This window comes from Xenopus laevis, chromosome 9_10S (genome assembly GCF_017654675.1).
Source record: "Xenopus laevis strain J_2021 chromosome 9_10S, Xenopus_laevis_v10.1, whole genome shotgun sequence".
In the NCBI taxonomy this organism is placed as follows: domain Eukaryota; kingdom Metazoa; phylum Chordata; class Amphibia; order Anura; family Pipidae; genus Xenopus; species Xenopus laevis.
This window is the reverse complement of record NC_054388.1, coordinates 46,762,085-46,772,775: the sequence shown is the minus strand read 5'-3', so window position 1 is coordinate 46,772,775 and position 10,691 is coordinate 46,762,085.

Genomic DNA, 10,691 nt, shown 5'->3' with positions numbered 1-10,691 from the left:
TTAAAGCTATCTAATGTATCAGCCTGTACAACTGATTCAGGGAGAGAATTCCACATCTTCACAGCTCTTCAAACCCCTTCCGAATATTTAGGCGGAACCTCTTTTCTTCTAATCAGAATGGGTGACCTTGTGTCAGATGGAAAGACCTACTGGTGAATAAAGCATTAGAGAGATTATTATATAATCCCTTTATATATTTATACATAGTTATCATATCACCCCTTAAGCGCCTCTTCTCCAGCGTGAACAACCCCAATTTGGCCAGGGTTTCTTCATAGCTAAGATTTTCCATACCTTTTACCAGCTTAGTTGCCCTTCTCTGTACCCTCTCTAATACAATAATGTCCTGTTTGAGTGATGGAGACCAAAACTGTACAGTATATTCTAGATGGGGCCTTACAAGTGCTCTATACAGTGGAAGAATGACCCCCCTCCTCCCTTGACTCTATGCCCCTTTTAATACAGCTCAAGACCTTATTTTCCCTTGATGCTGCTGACTGGCATTGCTTGCTACAGCCAAGTTTATCATCTACAAGGACTCCAAGGTCCTTTTCCATAATGGATTTGCCTAGTGCAGTCCCATTAAGGGTATAAGTGGCCTGGATATTTTTACATCCCAGGTGCATGACTTTACATTTATCAACATTGAATCTCATTTGCCACTTAGCTGCCCAGATTGCCAGTTTGTCAAGATCGTGTTGCAAGGATGCCACATCCTGGATGGAATTAATTGGGCTGGATAATTTTGTGTCATCTGCAAACACTGATACATTACTTACAACACCCTCCCCTAAGTCATTAATGAACAAGTTAAATAAAAGTGGACCCAATACTGAGCCCTGAGGGACCCCACTAAGAACCTTACTCCAAGTAGAGAATGTCCCATTAACAACCACCCTCTGTACCCGATCCTGTAGCCAGTTTCCTATCCACGTGCAAACGACTTCATTAAGCCCAACAGACCTTAGTTTAGAAAGCAGTCGTTTGTGGGGCACAGTATCAAACGCTTTGGCAAAATCCAAATAGATCACATCTACTGCCCCCCCACTGTCCAGAATCTTACTTACCACATCATAAAAAGCAATCAAATGTGTCTGACATGACCTATCCTTCATAAAGCCATGCTGATTGTTGCTCATAATGCCATTCATTAGGACAAAATATTGAATGTGATCCCTTAACAAGCCTTCAAATAATTTGCCTACCACAGATGTCAATCTTACTGGCCTATAATTGCCAGGCTGAGATCGTAATCCCTTTTTAAATATTGGAATAACATCATCTTTTCTCCAATCCATAGGCACCATACCAGATGACAGTGAATCTGAGAAAATCAGAAATAAGGGCTGGTCTAAAACTGAACTAAGCTCCCTTAGAACCCGGGGGTGTATGCCATCAGGCCCTGGAGCCTTGTTTACATTAATTTGTATTAAAGCTTTTTGAATCATATCCTGAGAGCCACTGACTAGATTGAGCTGAACCATTCGTGCAGTTATAAAGTGAGCCTGGGAATTCAGACTTCTCTATTGTATACACTGAAGAAAATAACTGATTTAACTGAGCACTCCGCTACCACCTTAAACAAGGTAATATTTATTGGCAGTCATTATCAGATCTGTACCTTTAACCCATTTCCAGCTGCTGCGCTGTGTGTGACCCACCACTACACTAGGCACTAGGAAACTAAATGCAGAAAACCCACCAAATCAAGGCAGTGATCCAGGTGCCCCAGCAAAGGTAAGCAGAAAAGCAAAAAATCCTTTATATATAACTGATCAGATAGTTGTACCAGCACGGACTGGCCCAGACCTCCCAAAACCACATTGTGCATATGCAAAGTAGTCAACAAAATGTATTATATCCTGCCAGATATTGGGTTGAGACATTTATACCTTGCAGAGCAGTGAATTGGAACCCCTGTCTCCCCTGTGTGACTGCTGTTAAGCAATGCTCAGTTCTATTGCTTTCTCTGGGCCAACTGTTACCATTCATTGCTAATTCCCTAAAGGGGATGAGTCCTTCTGCATCACTGCTTCACTGTGCTCATCTTGTAAATAAAGATCTCCCATCTTGTGTCTTTGTTACTGTTGTTTTCCTACCACTGCAACATGTATTGGCATCACATTAGTACACTGTCTGGTACCTCATTGGTGCACCAACCTACAGTGTAATAACCTTGTCACTGATCAAAGACCAAGACTGACACTTCACATCACAGTCAATAAAGTTGGGGGGCATTATGAGTTTATCTTACGTGTAGGGGTCTTTGCACTTAATCCAGTTCAGCCTACACAGGATGGAAAGAAATATTTAAAGCCTAGAAAAGGCAAATGGTTCAACCAAAAACTCTTAACTCAATGTATGGTTTCCTAAGAGAGATCTGATTGGACATCAGAGCTTTAGTACTAAAGGTGGCAGAGAATATTACTTCTAAGAAAGAAGGAATGGGCAGGTGCACTTACCAGGATTAGATATATTAGTGGGTGCTCTTCATGTAAGACTTGTCACTGTATTAATCCCATTGCTATTCCCTATGCCCGGCAGGGAGACAGCAGCCATATTGGATGGGAAGGAATGGGTGAACCAACCTGTTATGGAGCAGTGACAGGAGTGGACTGGCTGGGGGGTTATTAATCTTCACTGCTTGAAGTCACCCTCTCTCATTCCTTGACCTTTCTCTGACCAACCTCCACAAAACATTCTTACCCTGATCCCCCTGGCCCCTTAACCCAAGTCAGTCCTCTCTGTATGGAGTGACAGTGGCACATCCATGTGACAGACGTGACATGAAGGCCACACCGTGTGCTGTTTCTAAGTGAGAAGATAGCAGTTATTGTATTTAGGTCGCTCTTAGTCAAGATGACTTGGGTTTGGGAGAACATTGAGCTTTGTCCTTTTGCTGAGAATTGGGCTGATTTCCATTAATACAACAATAGATGCCGCACCCTTGTTTCCCCAAGGTAAGTGACACAGGGGCCACAGCCAGAGGACTAGGGAAAGTGCCAAACACCTCATCCCAACAGGATAGAAAAGACTTCTCACTGTTTATTGTGACCTCAGTTCTCTTTTCCGGTGTAACAGCCCCATATGTGAATGGGTTTTGCTAGGCCCGGTGTTTGTTTTGTTCATTTCTTTATCAAAAATCCCCTTCACATAGCCATAATACACAGTTCAGGTTGTTTATTCATGTTTGCTACACGCACAGTGCTGCAGAAGTCCTGGTTTACATTGCAAGGAGTTTGCAATCACCTCTAACCTGTTTAAACAACGAGATTGTGTGAGATTTATATCTAATATACTGTATATGCATTAACTGCCCCACAGAACCCGTCCTTGCAACTTACATGTGTCAATTAGATCATCAACCCTTGTAAAAATGATGCAGAACATTCTGTATAAATGCATTTACCACTTTCATCTTTCCTGTTGCACCTTTTTGCAAGTATCCCTGCTGTAAAGTTGTGCTGTCATGAGTCTGACCCAGGGAATGGCTGCTATAGTACTGGGCTTATATCAGTTTTCTCAAAAAGAGAGACCCTCCTCCTAAGACAGGGAAAATATTAAATACCTCTTTCAACCCCCCCACATCCCTTAGTGTTTTTTCCTGTCCTCCAAGGTCAGGGTGTTCTGGAAGCAGGTAAGGCTCATGCATTGGCCATCATCTGCATGCACTTCAAGCAGTGTTCATCAAAGACTCAGACAACTTCAGTACAGACTTTCTGAGTCGGAAATAAATCCTGCCAGGAGAATGATCTCTCAGTCAGCCAGAATTTCTCCGATTGACGCAGACCTTCGGCAATCCGTCAGTAGATCTGATGGCAACAAGGGAGAATGCCAAAGTAAAGACCTGCTTCTCTCTCTATCCCCAAGACAGACCAGCTGCAGTGGATACATAATTGGGGCAGATATGTATTTCCACCTCTCCTGATGGTGATCAGAGTGTTATGAAAGATCAGGCTGGACAAAGCCAGAGTAATAATGATAGTGCCTTATTGGCCCAGGAGAGCATGGTTTTCTATTCTAACACACATGGCAGAGGAAGTGCTGATACATCTATGGTCCAGTAGGACTCTTCTTCATCAGGGCCCCATTTATCACCCAGATTCCAGCAGGCTCCCCCTCTCAGCCTGGACCCTGAATGGCATGTGTTGACTTAACAAGGTGTATCACCTTATCACCTCTATCTTAGAATTTGGTGGAGATTTTTCTTCTGGTGGGATTCCCAATTTTTATCGGACTGGTTTCACTTGGGGCTCAAACCTACTACTCTGAGAGTCCAGATGGCAGCTCTTGGGGCAATGAGAAGATTTTCACTGGGTAAAAACAACTCGACAAGTAGGCTTAGACCTACAGTAAGAGAGATCTGTCGCCCCCCCCCCCCCCTGGGATTTGAATTTACTCCTTACATCTTTGTTGGAAGATCCTTTTGAGTCACTTACAGTACATCTATTCTGATAAAACTGCTCACTCTCAAAACAGTTATGCTGGTGGCGCTCACTTCGGCAAAAAGAGTAGGTTAGTTGCAAAGTTTTCCATCTTTTTTTCAGCATCCAAGAAGCAGAGAGGAGCGCTGGTCAGTTTCCCACCAGTCTCACCACCAAGTAGTCAGGAGAGAGAAAGAGGCTGCTCTGTTGTTCTTCTGCTTAGGAAAAAAATTAGAAACCTCCCTCAAATCTTTCCTAAGCAGAAGAACATCAGAACAGCCTCTTTCTCTCTCTTGACAATATCCTTGACTGGTCAGACTGGTCTGAAATGGACCAGCAGGTGGCGCTGTTGTAATTTATAATATGATATATATTATAATTTATATTAACAGCACATGTTAGTATGATAAGTCCTACCCACTAGGGTTGCCACCTTTTCTGGAAAAAAAATACTGGCCTTCCTATATTCTTGCCGTTTTTCCTATTAATAACATTGGCATCAAGCATCATTTTTTACCGGCCAGGTGGCAACAATACCTGCCACGCGGGGGAGAATTCATCCTCCATGACCTGGGGGGCAGTTACTTTAGAGATCTTTACTATACATTTTATCTGAGTTTCTTTATTTGAGACTTCCCCTAGTCCTTTAAAAAAATCAGCCAGCATAGTGTCACAGCATCAACTGGCTGAATTCCCACAACTCTCTGGGAAAAAGTCACTATTCCTACGTGTGTTTTAAAGTATGTAGTATGTGTATAAGATATATAAAAGGGCAAAATGCACTGATAGTGTCTGTGCCATAGACATCCTTATACACACTTTTGGGGTTATGTAATAAAAGACAATAATTTTGCTCAGGAGCAGTAACCCATATCAATCACTCAGCAGGAAGCATTTACTGGTCACCTGTTTAAAAGCAAACATCTTATTGGTTGCTAAGGGATATTATGGGTTAATCTGTCATTGACAAGACATGCAGTGTAAAGCCTTCTAAAAACGAAACTTTTTTTGTGCCATATACATAGCACTGCCTTAATACCCAAAATGAGAGTTTAACTCTCACATAAAGCATTAATGGTGGAGACATGCAAATCGCTCTATACATTCGTAATTTGGAGTGGTTACTTGTGTGTATGACAAGAGGAACGGATATACATAAACTGGAGTCTGGTGATGCCTTATGGTTATCTTGGGCATGACAGTGGGTACGTTTATTCTTGTATGCTTGAGTCAGCTGGATTCCTTAATATAAAAGCGATATCAGGTGCACGTACCATCAGTGGTCCATCCTCCACCATTGATCCAAAGAAGAAGTTTTCGTACAGCACCAATCAATTTAAAATGCCTTTATTGGTACATTTTATGGCAAACAGCCTGGTCTGCGACGTTTCAGGCCTTCATGCCTTTTGTCAAGCTTGACAAAAGGCCTGAAGGCCTGAAATGTCGCAGACCAGGCTGTTTGCCATAAAATGTACCAATAAAGGCATTTTAAATTGATTGGTGCTGTACGAAAACTTCTTCAGTGGGTACGTTTATACATACCAAAGGCAAGAAGATCATTTAGTTAATTTTCAAAATGACAGCAGAACATAGATACAAAATATGAAGTCTTGCGACACCTTGTGGCTGAGTTTGAGTATAGCTCTATACCATGAAGACTGTCTGATATTCCAAATCAAACTTCCTCAAATTACAGAATTGGGATTAGTCAGGGAAGCGCTGATAGCAAAAAAGCCAAAGATCAGAGAAACATATGTGAAGATTCTGATGGACAACAAGACTACCGTGACTGATGTGGCAAAGCCTGTAAGAACAAGAAAGTGATGATGTTTTGAGCGGGATGATAAAGGAGGAATTCTATCATACTTACCGTGATTCCCCTTTCCTGGCCATCCCCCTAGTCAGCATTAACTGACGGGTAATACCCAAGCAATGAAACAAGGGGTGGGAGAATCAAACAGTTTACTTAGAATTCAGTACTGCTTGAATAACTTTACGACCAAAATCAGCTCTTTTGGTTAGCCTGACATCTAAACGATAATGTTTAACAAAAGTATTAGGACTAGCCCAGGTAGCTTCCCTGCAAATGGCATCTGTAGGTGCTCCTGCTTCTGCCGCCCAAGACGTCGCCATACCTCTGGTTGAATGGGGCCTGACCCCCTCAGGTACTTCTTGCCCTTTTAGCGAGTAAGCCTTCTTGATCACTACGAATCGTGGAAATCGAAGCCGCTTGACCCTTGTTAGCTCCACAAGGGATAATGAACAGGCTTTCAGACTTCCTAAAGGGTCTTGTAGAGATCAGATACCTCTCCAAACACCTCTTTACATCCAGAACTTCAGGAATATCCTTCTCCTGATCTGAATTTTTGTCAATGGCTGGAAGACATATCGGTTCATTTAGGTGAAATTCAGATACCACCTTCGGCAGAAATGATAAACTTGGTCTGAGTGTCACTCCCTGATCACTGAAAACTGTGTAAGGAGGGTTAGCCATCAGAGCTTGCAGTTCGGAGACCCTTCGACCTGAAGCTATAGCCACCAAAAATACCGACTTCAGAGTTAAATCCCACATGGATATGTTCTCTCCAGGAATGAAAGGAGATCTTGAAAAAACTTCCAGTACAAGCGGCAAATCCCAAGAGGGAGCAAGCTCCTTAACTGGTGGTCTAATTCTTACTGCAGCCTTGAAAAAGCGAACTATCAAAGGATTGCTGGCAAACTGAATTCCCAAGATTGCTGAAAGTGCAGATACCTGAACTCTAAGGGTACTAGTGCTGAGGCCCTTATCCAAACCCAACTGAAGGAACTCCAACACTTGAATCACCTCTGGGTTTTCAGGATTGAATCCTTCCTTCGTAGCCCAAGAAGAAAAAACACTCCAAATCCTATCGTATTTTAAAGAAGTGCTATTCTTCCGAGATTTTGACAAAGTATTTATAAGGGATTCCGAACAGCCCTCTTCCCTCAGCCTGTTGAGCTGAGTCTCCATGCCGCTAGCTTTAGTTGTTGAGGAGCAGGATGAAGAAGATGACCCTGGAACAGAAGGTCTGGTTTGTAAGGGAGTCTCATTGGTTTGTCCACAGCCAACCTCCTTAACAACGGATACCAAGGCCTTCTCGGCCAATCCGGTAGGACTGCGACAACTTCGATCCGGGACCTCAAAATCTTCTTCAAAACCTTGAAGATCATTGCGAATGGGGGAAATACGTAAGCCCAAAGGTTGTTCCAACTGTGGGCAAATGCATCCGTCGCCCACGCTTCTCTGCATGGAACTCTGGAGAAGAAGATTGGAAGTTTGTGATTGTTCACAGATGCAATGAGATCCAGATCGGGTCTCCCCATCTTCCCAATATCTTCCGAAAAACGTGGCTGTTGAGGCTCCATTCTCCAGGATCTACTTGCTTGCGGCTCAACCAGTCCGCCTTCCAATTCAGATTCCCTGGAATATGAACTGCCGTTATCCCCAAGAGACATGACTGGGCAAATTCCATAATGGGATTCAATTCTTTCATCATTGCCCTGCTCCTGGTGCCTCCCTGACCCCTGATATAAGCCACTGCTGAGACGTTGTCCGATCTTATGCAGACCTCCTTTGCCCAAAGTAGAGGTTCGAAAGCCTGTAGAGCTTTCAAGACTGCCCTTAATTCCAGGATGTTGGACTGCAGATGAGATAGATCTTTCTCCCAACGACCTTGGACTGACCACTGCTGGCAATGTGCTCCCCAACCGGAGCCCAAAGCGTCTGTGTAGATGTTTAATGGCCTTTGATCTAGCAGAGGGAATCCTTTCCGAAGATTTGAGGCATTCAGCCACCATAACATCTGATTCCTTGCCTCCACTGAAAAGTAAATCATTTGGTCCCAATCTTTCCTGTGTCGATCCCACTGCATCAGAAATAGCCTTTGAATCTTCCTCATATTCCATCTGGCCCAAAGAACTACTCCAATTGTTGAAGTCAAACTGCTTAAAACCTGCATAAATTGTCTTGCTGGAAGACAGTGTAAAAACACCACCGTTGTCATCATTTGCTTTATCTTGAAGATCCTCTCCTGAGACAAGGAAATCATCCCTAGACATGTATCTATCTGAGCTCCCAGATAGACTAATCTCTGAGTTGGTACAAGTTGGCTCTTTTCCAGATTTAACAACCATCCGAACCTCTGTAGCTCCGACATCACTGTGTCTCGATGTCTTTCTAGGATCTCTGGATTTCTGGCTACAACTAACAGGTCGTCCAAATAGTGATAAACCTCTATGTTTTGTTTCCTTAACCTCGCAATGACAACTATTAAGACCTTTGAGAATGTTCTGGGTGACGTGGAAAGGCCAAACGGAAGGCAGGTGAATTGTAGATGCTGCCCCAGGAAAAAGAATCTGAGGAAACACTGATGTTCTACCGCGACGGGCACATGCAGATATGCGTCTCTTAGATCGATTGAGATGAGCCAGTCTCCAGGACTTACTGCCCTCTTGATGGTTAAGATGGACTCCATCTTGAAGGAGCGAACCCTCACGCACTTGTTCAGTTTCCTGAGATCCAGGATTGGTCTCATATCGCCTGACTTTTTCTGGACCAGGAACAGGGGAGAATAAAAGCCTTTTCGCTGTTGAGAATTGGGCACCGGAATCACCGCTTGTTTCAGAATTAGTTTCTGGATATACTCCTTTAAAAAAACCTTCTTGTCTTCCTCCCGAGGGACCGGAGTCTGGATGAAATGATTGTATCTGGGTTTCCAAAGAAACTCTATCATATAACCTCGGGTCGCAATAGCTTTTACCCAAACATCCTTCGTCTCCTTTGCCCAGACCCCTGCAAATCTTAATAATCTTGCTCCCACAGGAATCTGGACAGGCCTCATATCATTGCTGCTTGGCTTGCCTTTTGGGGGATCTAGCTTCCTTGGGTCTGAACCCCTTGAACACATTGGACTGCCCTGTCCTCCAAGTGTTGGCACGAAAAAACTCCTTGCCTGGTCTGTAAAATCTTGAGTCATCCCTACGTCTAGGCATGAAACGATCCTGACGTCTAGGAGGGTTCCTAAAACGTCTGGGAGTTTGAGGGAGAAAAGTGCTCTTCCCTCCTGAAGACTTATTAATGATCTCTTCTAACGCCTTTCCAAAGAGCATCTGCCCCTCAAAAGGAAGTTTACATAGAACATTCTTAGAGGCAGTATCCGCAAACCAAGCTTTAAGCCACAAGGCTCTACGGGCTGCGACCGAAAAAGTCATACTTCTAGCCGCCAATCTGGTTAAATCCACAGCAGCCTCGAGACAAAAATTGCATGCCATCTTGATGTCTTCCAGAACCTGCAAAGACTGCTCGCTTAAAGTCTCCTCATTGGTATCAACAGCCACTGACTCTGTCCAAAGAGACATGGCCTTGATTACTGAAATTAGCGAGACTGAAGGCCTCAACATTGCCCCAGCAACCAAATAGGTTTTCCTCAACTCTGTCTCCATCCTCTTCTCCATAGGATGCTTAAGTGCTGAGAGATCATCAATTGGTAATGCCGTCTTCTTAGAAAGACGTGCTACAGGAGCATCTACTGTAGGGGGAGAGTCCCAAACCTTGGAGACTCCAGCAGGAAAGGGGTAGAACTTCTCCAATCTAGGTTCGACCGGAACTCTTCTTGGTCCCTTCTGCCACTCGGCTGATACTAACTCCTCAACTTCCTTATGCATAGGAAAAGTTTGTCTCACCTTTTTGGAGACAAAAATGGGCGTGGATGTCTGCTCCTCATCCTGAAGAGTAAGGGAATGCCTCACAGCCCTGATCAAGGCTGGAATTAATTTGACATCAAAAGAGGGATCGGATTCATCCTCCGTATCTTCCTCTTCCTCTGACTCTTCATACGGTACCTGTTGTCTAGGATTTGAAAGGCCTGGATTCACCGTTTCTTCCTTAATGCCCTGTGACACAGCTTGAGAAATCCATGACAAGATATCCGCTGGAGACGGATCAGATAAGGCAGACTCAGCCCCCGAAGGGGAAGCTTGACTATCCAGCTCTACGGATCTTGCTTTTTTGCTAGCTGGAGCAGATTGACCAAAGTCCTTGTCAAGCAACTCGAGGATGCATTGTTTGCAGAGCCTCTTCCCCTTAACAGCGGGATTCTTGCAAGCTCTGCAGACTATCACAACATCAGATTCAGATCCAGAAGCCAACCTCTTTTTCCCAGATGAATCTTCCATCTGTAAGAAACAATTTACTTTCAGTACAGATAATGCCTCTTTTCGAAGTAAACACTTACCTGAAAGTGACTCACC